This window comes from Eriocheir sinensis, chromosome 41, assembly GCF_024679095.1.
Source record: "Eriocheir sinensis breed Jianghai 21 chromosome 41, ASM2467909v1, whole genome shotgun sequence".
Lineage (NCBI taxonomy): Eukaryota > Metazoa > Arthropoda > Malacostraca > Decapoda > Varunidae > Eriocheir > Eriocheir sinensis.
This window is the reverse complement of record NC_066549.1, coordinates 16,440,818-16,460,049: the sequence shown is the minus strand read 5'-3', so window position 1 is coordinate 16,460,049 and position 19,232 is coordinate 16,440,818. Positions and strand designations below refer to the sequence as shown.

The following is a 19,232-nucleotide window of genomic DNA, read 5'->3' as shown; positions in this document are numbered from 1 at the left end:
AGGGTGGAGGGTCGGCAGGTTGGGTTAGGTTAGGTTAGATAGTTAGAGTAAAATTCGGATCAATTGAACAATTGCCCCCTCAGACCGCTCTGGTGGGGCGATTCTTCAGTTGGGCAGAGTTGGGGGGCAATTCTTCAGTTGATGACAGGACTACAGCAGGTGGCCAAAACCTCACCGGTAGACCTGACATCAGGATCAAACCTCAGCAGTTGACCTCACCTCACCTTAACATTTTTGACTAACCTGACAAAACCTCACCGGTAGACCTGACATCAAGGGATCAAAACCTCGGCAGTTGACCTGACCTCACCTTAACATTTTTGACTAACCTGACACAACTTGTGATCAGTTTTAGCACCACTGGGTTCATGTATTCAGTCTGTAGTTCGACATGGCCCGTGATACATTCAAGTCTGTCGTGCTCCCTCTGCTGACTAAGGATCCTTTGCCTGTGGCTTAAACAACATCGACTTTTAAGAAATGAAGTGAAGTGTGGCATTTGTGACAATGCGATGAACTGGACTAAACATGCCAAGTGTAATGATGGTTATGCATGGAGATGCCAAACGAAAGGCATAAACCAAAAATAATATATTAATTTCTGATATTTCTAGTTGGGGGGGCGATTCTTCAGTTGGGCAGAGTTGGTGGGGCGAATCTTCAATTGGGAACTTTTGGGGGGCAATTCATCAGTTGATCCTAAAATTCTAGTGCTTGCCCATACTCCCCCCTCTACCCCCAAACAAGCTTGGGGACCTGTGGGAATTCGGGGTTTTGGGTGGGGAACACAAAATGTGTCCCAATCACATTTTTTGGGTTTGGGGGGGAGGGAAAGGTAAAAATGCAGCAGAGGTAGGCGTATTATTTTCGAGAGAGATTATGTTTTCATGGGCAAAATATGACTACTCTTTTGGGAGAGATAGTTTTTTTTCTGCACAAACCAGTAAAAAACCTACTTTTGGGGGGGTACCTGTGTCAGGAATACTAGAGCTCCCCATAGCACACTCCGCCCCGCTCTGCCGTTCACACCTGTTTTCTATGCGAGTGAGCAAGTTAAAGTTATCTCTCTCAGTAGTCACGAGTTATTTTTAAAGTAAACCAACTCCGACTTATAGCCTAACCTAACTGCTAACGGGAGGGGCTTGGCACCTGACCACCCCACCCCCCCTAACCTAACGTAACCTAACTGCTAACGGAGGGGGCTTTCCCCCCCTAACATAACTACTAATAGGGGGGCTTCCCCCCCCTAAACCCCCCCACCCCCCTAACCTAACCTAACTGCTAATGGGAGGCTCCCCCCCCTCGACCCCCCCCCACCCCCTGTAAGTACAACAGTAATTATAAACTATTTAAAAAATACAGCAACCGACTTCAAACCTTACGCTCCTCCTGCCACCTGTCCTTCTTTTGACCTGTACTGGTACTGGTTTGCTCAGAAATAAATTCTCCACAAAACTAACAATCACATTCTGCTCATGAAAATATAATCTGTGTCTACAAAAGAACATGAAACTAATTCTTAATGCATTACTTTCCTACTTCTGTGAAAGTCGGTCAAGGAATGTGCTTCACACTCCGTTTCTAGGCACAGGGAGTGAATGAGTGGTCGTGGTCCTGAGCGGATGTGCGTTGCGTCTAGCTCCACACAGAAAGTGTTGACATGGCTGTCAGGGCCAAGGGACTGGGAGATTTGTGTTATGTTTGTGTTGAATTCTCAGGCGAGAAGTGGATTGGATGCTGTTTGTGTCCTAGCCTCCTAGGTGGTGTCATGTGAAGTGTGGTAATTTGTCTGGGATCAAGCAGGATAATATACCCAAAATGAATTGGATATGCACCCCATGCTTCCATACAGCATCTCTGGCGACCAGCATTGTGGAAAAATTGGATGAATTCAAGCACAAATTATCTAAAGAAAAATCGGTATTATTCTAGTGTTTGCCCATGGTCACCCCTCGCAACCAAAATTGGATAGGGGGCCATTGAGACTGCGGGGAATGCGGTGGTAAACATGAAATGTGTCGCAAATGCATAGTTTTTGAGTTATGGGGGGTTGAAAAATACCCTAGATGTAGGGAAATTCCGTACAATTACTTAGATGTAGGGAAATTTCGTACATTTCGGGATTTTTTTCAACGTACGGAAACCACGCAATTTCACTCACTCTCCATACCAAAGAAGGGGGCGAAGCCCTCCTGTCACAGTATTAACGTCATAATGAAGCATCTAAATGGTAAGTAATTTACGTCATAAGAATCTTGCAACCGTCATATACGACTATGTATTCACTTACTGGTATCACGTACGAATGCATGAAGCAGGTTTGGTACCACGTATGAACGCATGAAGCAGGTTAGTGACGAAGCTTCTTCAGAGGAGGATGGGTCTGGTGAAGCCGCCGGTCCATCTTGGCGTCATCAGTAATGTAATTAAGAGTTAATGTTGAAGAAGGGGACATAAGCACCTCTTTCAATGTCTCTCAGTTAGCTGTTAGGTCGTAAAGTTCGATTGGGGTACTTTAAGAGGGGAGGTGCAGCCCCCCCTTGGTTTAGCAGGGGGTCTGGGGGGGCAAAGACCCCATGTTAGCAGGTCGTAAAGTTTGGTTGGAGTAGTTTAAATATGCTCCCCCACCCAATTACCCCGACTTCCCGTGGGTCCCCCAAGTTCGTTGGGGGAAGGGGCTGGATCTGGATCCGCTACTGGCACCGCCTTCATATTATGGTTGAGGGAGATGTATTTTGTTTTTTAGCTATGATAAATAGAGGCATATTATCGTATTCTGGAGGCGCAGAGTCAATTTCCATAATCACCTTGTATACTGGGAACACGAACCCGTGAAGCAGATTCAAAATGCGGTCAGTCAGGATTCATGTGTTCGAACAGTTCGGGCAGGAGGTTCGAGAACCTGCACTTGTTCTAGAACCTGCAATACTGTTTAAGGCGCGCTGTTGGACGGATCATGGCTAGCTGGTGGTTTTGCTTGTGTCAGTGATAAACAATGAAGATACACCGTGTTTGGTGCTATGGACGCGGTGAGGTGACAACCTACTGGCACCGGTGCTAGAGAGAGGGCATGAGTGTAGTGTAGGTGGTTTATGTGGGTGCAGATGGCCTCCGGCGCCACGCCAGACCGGTAAGGTGAGCATCGTTTGGTGGGTTCAATACGCTTCTCTCCCAAATCAAGCTCGGAGATCCAGTGAGAATGCGTGGTTTCCATATGGGGAACACTAAATTCGTCGCAAATGCTTATTTTAGTGGTGGTGGGAGGAAAAATCCCTAAATAGGGAATTTTTGCCGACCCCCCCAACACACACAAAAATACATGATTGCAACAGATTTCGTGTCCCCCACCCGAAACCCCACATTCCCACAGGTCCCCAAGCTTGTTTTGGGGGTGAGGGGGGAGTATGGGCAAACACTAGAATTTTACCGAAATATCTATGGCTAAAGATGAGGTTGAATCAAGGGCTGAGAAGGTGCATGTGGTGCTGGGATCAGTTGTTGACACGCTTAGTGCTGAACATGCTGAATCCAGTTGGGCTGAGGTGGCGAAGAGAGGCAGGAAAGTGAAGAAGAATCTCCTAGTTGTGAAAGTTGCTACCTCGGAAAAGAAGGCAACAGATATGAAGGATGATGTCTCCCAGGCATTGAATGGCATTCAAATAACTGATTCAAGATTTACAAATGGAGGTAATATTGTCATGAACTTTGACAATGAGAACACAAGGGATGAGGCTGCTCAAAAATAGGAGTCTGTTGAGCAAATTAGTACCAGGAGTGTTGGAAAGATGAAACCAAAGATCATGATATGCAATGTGCTTAAAGAGGAGACCAAGGTAAAAATAAAGGAGACCATCTTAGACTGCAATGAGTTCTTACACACAATTCAGGGTGATGAGAATTAAATTGAGCTGATTTTTAGTAAGCCTGCAGCTGGCGGCACGATGCACTACATTTTGAGGTGCGACCCAACTGTGAGAGAGCTGATTTACGAGAATCACGACCAGTTAAAATTAGAATGGGGAATATACACAGTGAGAGACAGATACCATGGAATTATATGTTATCATTGTCAGAGATACAGCCAACTTGAGGCCAGCTGTACTGCTAAGAGTAATGGAGAAGCCCCAAAATGTTATAAATGCACTGGCAATCATAAATCAAAGGATTGCTCCATAGCTGAGAAGAAATGCATAAATTGTGTGAGGTACAAGAAGCCTGAAATCAACCACTCAGCGAATGACCAGTGTTGTGTAGTTTTTCAGACTGAAATTGAGAGAATTCGTAACATAACCGATCATGGCTAATAATTAGTGTTTGTACTCGAAGATAAATTGTGTGTGACAAGTGTTCAGTGAGTTGGAAATAATTGCTGGCTCTTTAATTGTGATACTATAACAAAAATATGACATATGAAAACTGAACCAAGGATATTTGTGATACTAGAAAAGGAAAGATATTGGTATTAGCTCAAACCTAAACACGCCTAAGTGACTAAGATAATGCCAAGTTTATTAAAAGGACATCTGTAGATTATTCATGAAAGCAATTTAAGACTCACTCATTCACTACGGTATTTGAGAATAAGTGCATCGACGATTATAGTGAGGCTAACATTGTAATTGTTGAGCGCTGCAGTAGCATTGGAGCAGGGCCTGAAATCTCATCAACGGTAAACGGTAGACAGAGTTCAAACTTCAAATTCTTTCTGCTTCCCGTAGCAAGTGAAAAAGGAACTATATGATTGGCTTTGAGTCTAGATATGTATCTCATTGGCTGAAACAATGAGTCAATGATTGCTCTCGGCCACCAACGTTGCCAGATTGTCATTCTCAGCCTCTCATGTTTGCCGATGTCCGACTCATATAACTGGCACAGCAGGAATGAGAACATACTACTCAATCAAGCCGCTTTCAGTGTGATGAACCATGATGCGGGGAGGTGTGGCTGATTGCGTTTCCAATTACATATGTTATTATTTCAATTTGAACATATTTTTAGACCATTTCCGATACTCCGTAGATTAACCTGAATACATTAAGGTATAAACAATATGGAATATATGTCCCTTGTGCTTCACATACCATGCCTACTCCTGCATATTAACCGAGGTAAAATACCCTAGATGTAGGGAAATTCTTTACATTTTAGGAGTTTTTCCCCCTACCACCACCCCAGATCCCTGAGCTTGTTTTGGGAGAGAAGTGTAGTGGACCCACCCCCGCTGCTGCCACGTCCCGTCCTGCACTATGCTTTTCCATCAGCCCACACTGTATGGCTTATATAAACTAACCTAACCTAACTTTTCTTAACATAACCTACCTAACGGAGGAACTTTGCCTCCTTGCCCCCCATGACTCGCCGCTAGCAAGTCACTGTGCAGGCTCCTGAACTTCCTGCCCGAGCTGTTTGAACATGTGAATCCTCACTGATAGGTGAACTAGGTGTGTAAGTATGTTGCAAGATTCTTGTGACGAAAACTCCTATAACATTTAGATGCTTCAAAGTACTGTCAACGGGTGAATTCAGACAATTTTTTCGTTTTTTTGTGTGAATTCTAATTTAGATTTTAGGTCAACTTGTGATGTTAAGTATTGTATGTGAGGCTGGTCCACTGGGGTATCAACTTATAGTACTGTGATATTTAAAATCTTTCGTATAAATTTTTCATAAATATAATAAAGGGTGTCCGAATCTAACCCGATTTGGGGTCATTTTGGACACCTGCATTGAATTCGGACAGTCATAGAAAATGTGTTTGGAGAACTACCCTGGAATCTCAGTTTATTCTCGGACATGTATGAGGTCAATTCGGACAGTGTTTGTTTTTTAACCCTTAGATTATGGCGATCGTATATATAAGTGTGCTACCACACGCCCCACCCATACGGGGATCATAAATATAATCATCACACTCTACACTCCCTACGTTTCAAATATACCGCCAGTTCTTGACTCAGAAGAATGGTGGAGGCATCTGGCATCCGTACACACACACATTCGTCTCAGCGCGCGCCCAACCGAAGGCCACAGATCATTTTCCACTTTTGTTCAGAATACATCTGTCATGTCTCGTGATGTGTCAAGCAGTTCCTCTGCTCCGGGCGGAAGTAGAGTGCGGGCGAATCAAAGTGACAGTGACTCTGATGACTGCTATGGTAGTGACATTGACAGAGCAGGGAGGAGCAAGTAGAGAGAGAAAGAGAGAGAGAGAGTGGGGGGTGCTTCCACGCGACACGTCACGGCCACGAGAAAATGCACGATATTTTCGGCTGTCATAACTTTTTTATTATTATTAGGAGAGAAGTTTTATTACACCACCATATATACTAGATGAATAAACAATTATTGCAAAGAAGAAAGACACCATTTCCACCTCTTTTAAATGTCTAAATTTTCCCCGCGCACAACATCCAGAGAAATATATCGCCACCCGTACTCCAAGGGTTAAAAATATGTTTTTATGCGTACGAGCAGGCAGCCACACAGAAGGGAAGGTGAGGGCTGCAGACGGGCCAAGCTGCATGGCAGCCAGGTGGTCAGACCAATGTAGCCAGATTGTCGTACTCAGCCGCTTATATTTCCATACTTCCTACCACAAAACTGTCTTCTGGGCTCCAATAACGAAACTCATTTATAGTTATCATTAAAAGAGTTAGATCCTGATGTTTCTTGGCAATAGTTAAGCGTCAGAAACTGGTAAATACTATGCTCTGAGTACGATAATCTGGCAATGGTGGGTCATTCCCTTAACTCCTTTCATATTCAGCCTTCATTCCCTTACCCCTAAACTACTACTGACACCCTTCCTTCCCTACACTCGTTACCCCTCTCTAACCCCCTCCTCTATTAGGACTTCTCCCCCTTCAGTCCAAACCCTCTCTCCAAGCCCCTTACCCCTCCCTCCTTCATCCCTCTCACCCCCTAATCCACTCTCGGTTTCATTGCGTAGTCTTACATTAGTGAATAAACAAATGCTGGAGGGAGGAAGAGGAAGGTAGAGGGAGAAAGCGTCACTCATATCACAGCAGTGCCTTGTCACCTCTGGACGGGGTTGACACTCCTTGACACCCTGACACACGCACTGACGAGTCTCTCACATGATGGCTCTTTCCTCCTTCCCCTCCAACTCTCACAATCTTCAACCCTCCCTCTCTCCAACCTTCCTATCATTTATCCTCCCTCCGTGATCCGTCTTCAGACACAGAAAAAAACAAGACAAGGATGACGAATTTGCCCCAGTTTTTCCTCCATTATCCCCCCTGTCCGAAATTACCCCATTTTGAATTAAAATTCCAAAAAATTCATTAAATATCAAATTGTGTAAAAACGATTGAAGTAATTTCCAATAACTTACTTTGTACTTTCTCACTATTCGCGGAAGTACAGCTGAGCCTCATAGACATTCCTGCATCTATTCAACAGTGTCTCTGCCAGAGAAAGTTTGTACGTCTTGCAAAATTTCTGTTTTTTTTACGTCTTTGTTTTTTAAGCTGTGTTCAGAACATATCCTGTCATATAATAAAAGTCTATAGCCTGAAAGAAAGAGACATTAATAACAAACAAATGAGTACAAACAGATCACTGATATGATTATTTGTTCATGATATATTAACCTGGATAACTTTTTTTTTTTTATGAAACCTCTGAATTCGCCCCGTGTCCGAATTCACCCCAGTTGACGGTACTGTAGTAGTGGCTTTCAAGACAAGGTAGCTAAATCAATATCAACATATGGGGCAAATTAATGTGAAGTAGCCCATAATGTCGTGTGCAGCCTCGAAAAGTAGCCCAATACGCTATACTCTTCACCCAATCTAGCAACACTCATACATACAAAAAGGTACGTATGAGTGTTGCTAGATTGGGTGAAGAGTATAGCATATTGGGCAACTTTTTGAGGCTGCACACGACTTTATAGGGTACTTTCCATTAATTTGCCCCATTTATTAACATGATTTAGCTACCTTGTCTTTAAAGCCACTACTACGGTACACTCAGCGGTGGGCATGGTTTCACTAATCCGCTAATTAGCGAAGCGTAATTTTTTGTCAGTTGATTAGCGTTTTTGCTAACTTTGGAAACAGTTAGCGGACCAATTAGCTTCCGCTAAATGTAGTTCCTCATCCGCTAACTTTAATTCCACTAAAAAAATCATACGGGTTTGTTCTTGTCCTGCTTGGTCAGACACAGCACCAGACACCTTGAGTCACATGGCTGTATAATTCTAGGGCTTCCAGTTTTGGGTAAATTATGCCTTACAGTAGGGTAATTGGCTAATTATTAGGGAAACTTTGGTATTTTAGGGTAATGCATCTTCCATTTCCAACTCCTTGAACTCTGGTTTTAACCCTCTCGCGCACGATGACGCGTTTCGCGTCATCAAAGGTAAAAGGTCCTGGCGCACGGTGACGCGAAACGCGTCATAAAAGTTTAAAAAATTATTAAAAATTAAGTTTTCAGTGGAAGTGCGTCAAATTTGGAGCATCATTTGTTGGGCTAAGTTTCTTAATGGTAACATATGGCAACCTTTTTAAGGAGCGTAAATGAGGAGCGTGGAGCGATTTTTAGTTGTTAGCCTACTCTGATGGGAGAGGAAAAAATACAGTTTTCTTGGTGTAACTCAGGAACTAATAGGCATATGAAGATTTTGAGGATACCATAAGAATCTTCACTAAATTCCGCTTCGAAACATATATTCGGCTAAAAATGTTGGCCCACAAAATTTTGAGATAGCAAGTGGGGAAGAGTTGGCACTTAGGATTTATTGTCTACAATACTCTATACGGAGACTTGAAACGAGTTTCTATTGTTTATATATATTTTTTCCTCAATTTTTATTTGCGCATGTTCTAGTGCAAGTCTTTATGAAGCCATTGATGCCAAATTTATTGGGGTATGATATATCTGTGATGGTAAAATACGTATTGGAATGTAGAGTTTCGCGGCGGCAAAAAAAGGCTGGTCAGGCCTGAGAGATGCATGGTGAGTGGAAGAGAAATTTACTGGAAACTTACTGTGCGCGAGAGGGTTAATAACAAGAATTCAATATTTTCCACCTGACAAGAAATAAACTTCAAATTAAAAATTATTAAATTAAAGTGTCAGTTATGGAAAAAAGTAAAAAATTCGTAAATTTGCGGGAAATCTTCGCTAAAATATACAGATTTAGAACGAACAGTTGAATTTAATTTGTTTATTTGTGTACACCTTTATCATCATTTGATTTTGGCATGCTATACCTTTCTGGAAAGCTCTTTGTCTAAGCTACAACATATTGTAATGCCAGGTTACTAGGTCTGTTTTTAAGGGTTTTATAGCCAAAATACTAGGGTTGTACCGATAAGCAATTTGGCCAATTACCGATTAATCGGTAACCAATAATCAGGTGATTCCGATTAATCGGCCGACTATTTAGAGATTGTAAATGTGATTAACCTTCTTGCGCACCGTAAGTTTCCAATAAGTTTCCATTCCACTTACCATGCATTTCTCAGGCCCGACCGGCCTTTTTTTGCTGCTGCGATACTCTACATTCACGGAAGTATTTTACCCTCACAGATATATCGTACCCCAATAAATTTGGTATCAATGGCTTCATAAAGACCTGTACCAGAACATGCGCAAATAAAAGTAGAGGAAAATCTATAAATAAACAATACAAACTTGTTTCAAGTCTCCATATACAGTATTGTAGACAATAAATCTGAAGTACCAACTCTTCCCCACTCGCTAGCTTGAAATTTTGTGGGCCAACTTATTTAGCCGAATATATGTTTTGAAGTGGAATTTAGTGAGGATTCTTATGGTATCCTCAAATTTCTCATACACCTATTAGTTCCCGAGTTACACCAAGAAAACTGTACTTTTTTCCTCTCCCGTCAGAGTAGGCTAACAACTAAAACTCGCTCAAAGCTCCTCATCTGCGCTCCTTAGAAAGGTTGCCACATGTTACCATTAAGAAACTTATCCCAACAAATGATGCTCCCAAATTTGATGCACTTTACAGAAAATTTAATTTTTAATCAATTCTTTTAACTTTTATGATGTTTCGCGTCATCGTGCGCTAGGACCTTTTACCCTTTGATGACGCGAAACGCGTCATCGTGCGCGAGAGGGTTAATCATCATTAATTACTGGACGCTGGTACCACAAAGTTAAAGACATACCGTAACCCTCATTTTTACCACTTTGTTTACTGCCCAACTGTCATTTCCTGTATGGAGAGCAAATACTTCTTGTAATTTGTGACTTATAATTTAGCCTTGCTTTGTAGAAACATCCTGATATGCATCTCATGTGTGGGGGGGCTCCGCTCACACAGCTCTCTTTGACAGAGTGGAGTCCAAGGCTCTTCGTCTCATCAGCTCTCCTCCTCATACTGATAGTCTTCTACCTCTTAAATTCTGCCGCCATGTTGCCTCTCTTTCTATCTTCTATTGATATTTTCATGCTGACTGGTCTTCTGAACTTGCTAACTGCATGCTTCCTCCCCTCCCGTGGCCCTGCTGTACACGACTTTCTACTCATGCTCATCCCTATACTGTCCAAACCCCTTATGCAAGAGTCAACCAGCATCTTCACTCTTTCATCCCTCATGCTGGTAAACTCTGGAACAATCTTCCTTCATCTGTATTTCCTCCTGCCTACGACTTGAACTCTTTCAAGAGGAGGGTATCAGGACACCTCTCCTCCTGAAATTGACCTCTCTTTTTGGCCACTCCTTTGACCTCTATTCAGGAGCAGTAAGTAGTGGGCCTTTTTTTTTTTTTTTTTTTTTTCTTTACTCCCTTGATCTGTCTCCTCTGCTGTACAAGAAAAAAAATTGTTATAATTTGCCAGTTTTCTCATTCTTGTGGTGATCCTAGTTCCTATACCTTGGCTACACTAAACGTGCGGTTGTGGGCGAAGTAAGCGTACGGGATCCCTTGTACAGCGATGCCGCGTGTCTCCCAGCCCGCGATGTAGAAATGTTCTAATTTAAGTAAAACCATGGCAAATATGATCAGCAAATATGCATACACATTTAATCTTAGTATTATAACGTATGGAAGAACAGTTAACTTATTATGGATAAGATATTTGTAAGCATACAAAGAAACGTGGCATACATATTTTGCAGTGTTGCTAAAAGAATGCTATACTTATTATTGAGTTTCCCTTACGTTTTGGGATGGGTAAGGGGTTTCACAATTATATCTAGATTATATCGTGAAGTATGTTAAAATAAGCTGACATAAGTATGAAAAAAAAAACTTTAAAATCTTCGCAGCGGTAACACTTCCAGCCAACACCCAGACACGCCCGCCATCCACACAGGTGGAGAGGTCAGGTGACTCCACTCAGGTCAGTCGGCGTCCTTGACCAGACAGAGAGAGAGAAGGAGGAAGAAAGGAATGTGCGAGGGAGGAATTAAAGAGAGAGAGAGAGAGAGAGAGAGAGAGAGAGAGAAGGAGGAAGAAAGGAATGTGCGAGGGAGGAATTAAGAGAGAGAGAGAGAGAGAAGTAGGAAGAAAGGAATGTGCGAGGGAGAAATTAAGAGAGAGAGAGAGAGAGAGAGAGAGAGAGAGAGAGAGAGAGAGAGAGAGAGAGAGAGAGAGAGAGAGAGAGAGAGAGAGGCAACCAAGGTAGGGTTAAAACGTGACAACGCTGTACTGCCGCTTATTCCCTAGGGGCCTGGGTCACTGCCACACGTTTGAGCTAGCCGGAGTATAGAAATGGTAGTGTACAGAATTTTTTTTTTTTTTTTACATCAAAGGAGGCAGCTCAAAGGCACACACAAAAAAAAACTAATAAAAAAGCCCGCTAATCGCTGCTCCCATAAAAGAATCAGAAGAGGTGGCCAAAAGGAAGGTCAAATTCGGGAGGAGAGGTGTCCTGATACCCTCCTCTTGAAAGAGTTCAAGTCGTAGGCAGGAGGAAATACAGATGAAGGAAAATTGTTCCAGAGTTTACCAGCGTGAGGGATGAAAGAGTGAAGATGCTGGTTAACTCTTGCATAAGGGGTTTGGACAGTATAGGAATGAGCATGAGTAGAAAGTCGTGTGTAGCGGTAAGGGGGGAGGCATGCAGCTAGCAAGTTCAGAAGAGCAGTCAGCGTGGAAGTCGATAGAAGATAGAAAGAGAGGCAACACAAGTGAATTTAAGAGGTAGAAGACTATCAGTAGGAGGAGGAGAGCTGATGAGACGAAGAGCCTTAGCCTCCACTCTGTCCAGAAGAGCTGTGTGGGTGGAGCCCCCCCACACTTGAGATGCATACTCCATTATCAATCTCTCAAGTCTTCTACTAATTTACTGTCTGTTACACTGTGTTTGGTTACTTCTAAACTAAAAACATTTTTTTTTTTTTTTATTAGTACATAATATACAGTATGATTACTGCATATTAATATGAAATAATAACTTTATGTAGCTTCAGTGATCAAAAAGTCCCTCAATTAGGTAAAACTGAGAATGGTATAAGCGTACTGTACGAAGTCTGTATCTAAACCTGTCCAGTACCAGTATGGTGAGACTCAGTGAGGGTCCGTGAGACCCACGTCACAGGCTATCATTTGCCTGTCAGTCAGTCAGTGTGTCTCAGTGAGCATGTTGCCTATGTTATGTAAGCTGGTGATGTTAACATTATTAATATTGTGTTATGTACATTATAGTATAAAAGAGAAAAAGATACTAATTGGTCAAAAGGCCGATTACCGATTAATTGGCAAAGTGGCCGATTACCGAATACTTACCGATTAATCGGTGCAATCCTACAAAATACTAAACTGAAGTTAGATCCACATGGAAAATGTTGGCGGTTAGTGTTAGCTTCCACTAATTTCTTTATCAGTTTAGCGGTTTAGCGTCAGCGAAGTTAACTTTTTAGTCAGTGGATTACAGGTAACTCGATATATGCGAGTTTGGTTTACGCGTTTTTGAAATAACGCGGGGTCCAAAATCCAAATAAATGTTTAATTTACACGTTTTTTCACGTATACGCAATATTTTATGAAGTGGCCACCAGATGTCTCACGCAACTGGACTCACACGGCGCTGCAGCCACACAGCTGAGCTCAGTTCTTCCCGTGTGCCACTTGAACAACAATACAGTACCCACGCTGCCACGCTACTCAACAATAGGGGTGGACAGGTACTGGTACCAGTACTGGTACTAACGGTACCAGCTATATGGTACGGTACTGGTACCAGACTGCTCGGTACCGGTACCAATACTAGCCAGTTGCTCATGGTGTCCTTCATTTCTTCCTCGCACGAGTGAGGCTGAGACTGAATGCCTGAGTGGATATCTCGGTGATATGGATATTCTCTCTCTCTCTCTCTCTCTCTCTCTCTCTCTCTCTCTCTCTCTCTCTCTTCACTGAATGAAGTGAAGATTTATTTTTCAATAGAAACCTACCTCTTGTTTGATTTACGTTGTTTTTGATTTACGCGACCTCTTCAGGGACACAATACTCGTGTAAATCGAGAGTTACCTGTACTAGTTAGCGAAGCTAACTTTTCAGTTAGCGGTGTCCACCACTGGGAACACTCATACTTTCGTGAAGGTAAAATCACAACGTACCTAATCTAAGGTAACATAACCTAGACTAATGTAACTTAATCTAACTCCCTGTGGGTGAAATTGCATGGTTTCTGTATGTGGTAAGAAATCCCTGAATGTAAGGATTTTCTTTTCATCTAGGGTATTTTTTAACCTCCATATCTTAAAAACTATGTGATTGTGATGCATTTCGTGTTCCCCACTGAAAACCCCGCATTTCCACAGGCCCCCTAGCCTGTTTTGGGAGAGGGGGGGAAGTATGGGCAAACACTAGAATAATACCTTAGTTAGGTTAAGTTAAATTAGGTTAGATTTAGTTTTTATGGATTTGTCAGTGATGGTGGAGAAGGCTACACACGTCTCATTCATAAGGTCAGTGTGCAGTTTAACTCCACCTTAAATACCATGTATGCCTTCAAATTAAGGGCTAAAATGTATATTCTTTGACCATAATTTGAAGGTGTACATGGTTAGAGACTTTAAAGCTAACCCAACCAGCAGGTATTCCAGGATTACACCTGTCTCACAGAGAAGAACATTTTGGTGCTTCATGAGTACATATCACTCCAATTTTTGCACACTACCTATTGCTTTGGTGTCACAAATTACTTCTTTTTATAAGGTATTAGTTTAACTAATAGGGAAATAAAGGTAGCTATCTTTCATAAGGCTAATACTGCCACTGTGTTGTATTTTATCTGATTTGAGTACTGTATTTCCAGAAAACTAAAACCTCAAAATATTTATGTACAAAGTTTATGAGTGCAGTCTAACACATTGTATTTTGGCAGTGGGGGGCTAGGTCAGGTTATATTAGGTTGGATCAGGTTAGCTATATCTATTTTTGTAAGATATTTAAGTTTATTTGCAATTGCTTAGTGTGAAACGCTTCACGCTGCACTGTTGTTTTCAGTGGCTGGCAGCAGAGCAGGGTCTGAAACCTCATCAATGGTAACAGTAACAATAAGATTTGGAGGTGCAGGCAGAGCTATGGGATTCACAAGACAAAGGGTGGATTTCTCAGTCCTCAGGCACATTCCTTATAGTATTTTCATGAGAAACTTGTGGTTGGGGTAGAGGCAGCTGCGGGGTCAGCCCCGCCCCGCACCTTGCCACACACTCTCAAGACCTCTAGCTTCCTCTCATACGTCAGCTATTTACTACCTTTAAATGAATTTAATTAAATGATTGGGTAATATAATAAGGTCATATAGTGTTTTTAGGATAATAACAAAGATTTTGTATAAATACCACGGCACTTGACAACGTCGGAATACAACGTTGCCAAGTGTCGTGGTATAATATAATAAGGTCATATAGCGTTAAGATTGTTTCATTTTTAGGATAATAACAAAAGGTTTTGTATTAATACCATGACACTTGACAATGTTGGAATACAATGTTGTCAGGTGTTGTGGTATTTTTACAAAATTGTTGTTGTTATCCTAAAAACTCTATAAGACGTTATTATATTATTCAATTATTTAATTAAATTCATTTAAAGGTAGTAAATAGCTGACGTATGAGAGGAAGCGAGAGGTCTTGAGAGTGTGTGGCAAGGTGCGGGGCGGGGCTGACCCCGCAGCTGCCTCTACCCCAACCACAAGTTTCTCATGAAAATACTATAGGGAGTGTGAGTGAGGGCTGTGAAATCCACCCTTAGTCTTGTGAATCCCATAGCTCTGCCTGCACCTCCAAATCTTATCGTTACTGTTACCATTGATGAGGTTATATTATTATATTATTATATATATTATTATATTATCCAATTATTTAATTAAATTCATTTAAAGGTAATAAATAGCTGACATATGAGAAGAAGCTAATGCTTCAAAGCTCTCTCCAGAAAGGGTACTAGGTGTTGCTCAGAAGTCCAGCATATTATCAGGCCATGTTTAATTATATGCATATGGTATTCCAATAATTATTAAGAATTTCTTTAGCATATATTAATATAAAAATTTTAACCCCTATCACCAATGTCAGTGTGTTAGAACTTGCAATTATGTGATCATTTATTTTGTGTAGTTTCCTTCCTAAACTGAATATTTTTTTAATATATATGTTTTTTTCTCCCAGTCTCGGCAAAATGTCGAGCATAAAACAGGTGATCAACGATGCGGTGGAGAAAGGTAAGGAGGTGTACGAAAAAGGTATGTAGTTCCCTTATTTTGGACGCCTCGCAAGCCACGCACATTTGTACTAATTTCCTACCATCCTGCCACCACCACACTGACCAACTTCCTCTCAACTTTTCATAATCCAAGAAAAGTTTAATAAGATCAGAATTTCAAGTAGCTAAAAGTCTCTTTCAGGTATTTGGTGAGCTAGAGTGTTACCAATAAGGAAAGCATTTACTTTGTAGTTATCCATTGACCATAGTCCAACACATCTAAAGTGGCACCACTGACGTAGGTAGCTCCCCATACAGTGGTGTCACGTCTCTGACTCACCTCCCGAACTGCTCCCCCCCCCCCCTCTCTCTCTCTCTCATACAAAAAAAGATATGTTTTTTTATGAATGATTCTCTATTTGTGAGTGAATACAAAAAAATTTGTACAACACTTGGCACCGTTGCCTCTGTGGCATTGTCAGCTCAGGTCAGGGTCATCTTCTCAACCCAACACCACAGTAGTGCTGCCTGCCTTAATTATGGCATTTCTGCCATATTTTGGTGTGTGTCTGCCATCTGACGATCACTGTCTACACTATGGCATAATTTTGATAAAATATGGGGCTAAAAGCGGCTTAAATCTTTCCCTCAAGTTCGGGAAAGTCTCTGGTAGACGGAGCACTGACCGACAAAATTCTTTGGTGGCCGCCTTTGGACTTTCAACTTGTGTTTTCGAAACTATATTTTACATACAGAGAGAGAGAGAGAGAGAGAGAGAGAGAGAGAGAGAGAGAGAGAGAGAGAGAGAGAGAGAGAGAGAGAGAGAGAGAGAGAGAGAGAGAGAAAAGGGTATGAGGGGCACGGTACGTGAGGTCAGTTGGAGACCTGGCAACAGTGTATAGAGGGCTGTCTACGTCAGAGACGCCACATAAGATGTGTCTGACTATAGCCACAAATTTATTTATAAACATATTCTGAAACCATATAAGGATTCTCTCCTCTGGACTACTATCAGACTAAGTTATTTTCATTACATCTACATTATTACAAAAAAATGCTTCAGTGGTAAGTAAATCTATTGATATATATTTCAAATGCTGGAAAAATCCATTGCAAACAAGTCTGGCCTTAAAAATATTAAGTAAACTTAAAAGATAACTCATTCATTGAAGTTTCAAGGAACGATATCACTTCATAATCTATACTCTGAATATTATTTTCAGTAATGTCATGTACATTTTTGTGCATGTTCATATAAATGAACAGGTGAGATGCCAGTTAGAATCAACAAAAAATCACTATGGGGCTAATTTACTGTCAGAGAAGCATTTCAATAGCTGCTGTCTCTGAGTTCACCTTTTGTGTGTATAGTTGTTTGTAGGAGGAAGGGAAGCAGGAGGAGGTCTCTGTGGCATGGTAGTAATAGACATTGTTACCTGCTGCCAAGGGTAGACACTAGCAATAACACAAGATATTAACCCGTAAAGTGTTTAGTACGTATATATACGTTCGGGAGGGAAAGTGTTTAAAATGAGTATATATCGATCATCGCTTTTCTTTTACTTCATGGCACCTAAACCTGTAGAAATGGTTCAAGATGTCTTTTCTATGCCTAAATATGATTTTGAAAGCTCACTCTCATTTTTATTGTATTGCTGTGGTCTATTACATAGAATGTATCCATGACCACGAATGATTTATTGAAAAAATAGGTATGAGTATTGTGTCCTTGAAGAGGTCACGTAAATCAAAAACAATGTAAATCAAACAAGAGGTAGGTTTCTATCGAAATATAAATATTCACTTCATTCAGTGGAGAGAGAGAGAGAGAGAGAGAGAGAGAGAGAGAGAGAGAGAGAGAGAGAGAGAATATCCATATCACCGAGATATCCACTCAAGCACTCAGTCTCAGCCTCACTCGTTGCATTTCACTCGTGTGAGGAAGAAATGAGGGACACCATGAGCGACTGGCTAGTATTGGTACCGGTACTGAGCAGTGTGGTACCGGTACATACCGTAAAGCTGGTACCGTTAGTACTGGTACTGGTACCTGCCCACCCCTATTGTTGAGTAGCGTGGCAGCGTGAGTACTGTATTGTTGTTCAAGTGACTCGCGGGAAGAACTGAGCTCAGCTGTGTGGCCGCGGCGCCATGTGAGTCCAGTTGCGTGAGACATCTGGTGGCCACTCCATAAAATATTGCGTATAAGTGAAAAAACGTGTAAATTAAACATTTCTTTGGATTTTGGACCCCGTGTTATTTTAAAAACGCGTAAACCAAACTCGCGTAAATCGAGAGTTACCTGTAAGCCTTTTCAAAGGCTGTAGTTGGGACCGAAAGGGACAACTACCTCCTGAACCAAGACTAAGACCAAGATGATAGATACAGCGAACACTGGTCTCATTCTCGTGGTATGCTCTCCCTACGGCAACATAACTCATCCCAAAACGTAACTTCTCCTAAATCTGAATTCTTCTGCAAGGTGAACACCAATCTCGAATGCTTTGGGGTGCTTTCAGCAGGTGTTTTGGTAGAACAGTGTTGCCACTCGTGCCATGGCTACTTGGTGCGAAGAGCGGAAAATAAAAAAATCCTAAAAAAATTCTTCCATGATAACCCGTTTAAAACTGAAACCGTACTATTGAAAACTGTACTATTTGAGGGACGACTGTATAGTCAATCGGGGTTAAAAAAAACATCGGGTAAGTTGGGGTAAAAAGTAAGGTAGTGATACAAAGCAGAACAGGTTACAAGAAGAAGAAAAAGAGGAGACAGTTTGTTTACCACCTGGCCGCCTGCCGCTGTACCGCCGGCCTGGCTCCTGCCTGGCGCACACTCGCCTGTGTCTGTGTCCACACACAACTTTCATTATTCACCAAAGACCTGTAAAAATATTTGTGGTAAATTTCCGCAGCACCATTAGTTGCACGCACACCCTCCATGTGTTGGTGAAAGGGAGGCGACACCTGTTGGGAGGCAGGTGGGTGGGTGGGTGTCTGCCCCCCGCCCACCCTTCCCCTTCACCCTTTCCCCCTCCTGTCCACCATCATGCGCAGCCTCTCCCTTCACCCTTGCTCTCCTTTCCCCTCACCGCCACATACACGCTGAATGTTCCGCCGCCCTCCGCCTTTCAAGACGCTACGCTTGACTCGCGCTCATCCCTCACCTTCCCGATGCCCCTGCCCCTCCCTCACCCCTCACCCCTCTCATGTCCAAGTGTGAGGCTCTGTTACATCCCTCCCTTAGAAATCCATTTTTTTATTCGATCGAGATGGTAGAATGAAACCCTATTTTCCCTATTTGATTATAGTCCCGTCGATTTCGGATTCGCTGATCACAGGAATCTCGCAGAACCAGGTACCCGTGAACAGCGGGGGGCTTCTTTATTTAGGAAGGAGCTGGAAATAATAGAAAATTAAAGAGGCAAAACATCAGATCAGCAAGCCCCTCTTGAACATATTCTCAAAGTCGCTAAACACAGGAAAAGTACCACTAGAATGGAAAGTCGCTAATGTAACTGATATCTTTATAAAAGGCGACAAGTCGCAACCAGGTAATTATCGACCGATCAGTCTTTTT

The 19,232-nt window shown here is 42.1% G+C and overlaps 1 long non-coding RNA gene across 1 annotated transcript in view; it reads left to right on the top strand.

Moving 5' to 3' along the window:
• Nucleotides 1-19,232, top strand: part of LOC127009741 (uncharacterized) — a 29,276-nt gene that overhangs the window by 800 nt on the left and 9,244 nt on the right. Inside the window, exon 2 of the long non-coding RNA XR_007762234.1 lies at nucleotides 15,620-15,693. This is a non-coding gene — a long non-coding RNA (uncharacterized LOC127009741). The remainder of the gene's footprint in view (nucleotides 1-15,619; nucleotides 15,694-19,232) is intronic.